The sequence below is a fragment of the Aplysia californica genome, unplaced genomic scaffold (assembly GCF_000002075.1).
Source record: "Aplysia californica isolate F4 #8 unplaced genomic scaffold, AplCal3.0 scaffold00024, whole genome shotgun sequence".
NCBI lineage: Eukaryota > Metazoa > Mollusca > Gastropoda > Aplysiida > Aplysiidae > Aplysia > Aplysia californica.
The window spans coordinates 2,105,286-2,106,423 of NW_004797294.1; the positions used below are offsets into that span (position 1 = coordinate 2,105,286).

The 1,138-nt window shown below is 40.0% G+C and overlaps 1 protein-coding gene across 1 annotated transcript in view; it reads right to left on the reverse strand.

The window, feature by feature from the left end:
- LOC101863953 (sodium- and chloride-dependent glycine transporter 1) overlaps positions 1-1,138 on the reverse strand; it is a gene marked incomplete at its 5' end in the record, with an annotated part of 13,870 nt that overhangs the window by 12,082 nt on the left and 650 nt on the right.

The window sequence follows — 1,138 nt, forward strand, 5'->3', positions numbered from 1 at the left end:
GAAGAAGAAGAAGAAGAAGAAGAAGAAGAAGAAGAAGAAGAAGAAGAAGAAGAAGAAGAAGAAGAAGAAGAAGAAGAAGAAGAAGAAGAAAAAGAAGAAAAAGAAGAAGAAGATAAAGCGCTCTATCCCATAGGAGCAAATGCTCTAAGCGTTTTACACCGATAAGCCATTAACCTTCAATAATCACTGAGACCAGAAATTAAAAAAGTAAATGCGCATAATTTACTTTTTAAGATGGAGTCCTCAGGGGACAAGGAAGAGAAGAAGGCCGAGATACAAAATCCACCTGGGAACGAGATCTGGAGGCAGATCTCAGGTATATAGGACACAGCTGGCTAGAGGGGGAGAAGATCGCCCACAATAGAGACAGGGGAAAAGCCCATATCTTGGCTGCCTTATAGGGACCTTCGGATTCTTGGGGCCTATCCAATTCCAGGTTGAAAGAGAACCATCGTTAACTCAGAATAACAACAAACAATGTTCTATCTGATTTTTACGGTCATTTTGAGTTACTAAGACAATGTGGTCAGAAACCAAAATTCCATCTGCTCTATCAAAATCGTAAGATTATTCCGAGTCGTAATCAAGATATTCAAAGATTTGCATTCGAAAAAACTTGATATGTTGTGAAACTAAAAAAAATTTTACAGCACATTTCTCAAAACTAGGTACTGAACAGACATAACCTTGTCATTCTAGGGTAGGGAGATGATGGTGAAACGACACTTTTGGGACAAAAGAGGTCCTCAAGGATTCTGAGGCCGAAGGGTTTGAAGAGTTTTTCGTTGTTTTGGAATTTGATTATGGTTTCTCGGTTTGTTTTAAAAATGCTGTTGTGCGCTGGATTTTCCGGTGTTGAGCTCTGTTTAACTGCGTATTGTAGTGAGAGTTGTGTTTCGCGCGCTCATATGACCTTAGCAGTTGCGAGCGCCGTTAAACCCTATACTACTACTACTACTAAAAGGTCTAGTTGAAGCATTACTTCTAAAAAAATATAATACAATTGTTTTTCACGCGTGCATGATATTATGGTTGTTCTCGCATTGGCCACACAGATCTCTCTCTCTCTCTCTCTCTCTCTCTCTCTCTCTCTCTCTCTCTCTCTCTCTCTCTCTCTCTCTCTCTCTCTCTCTCTCTC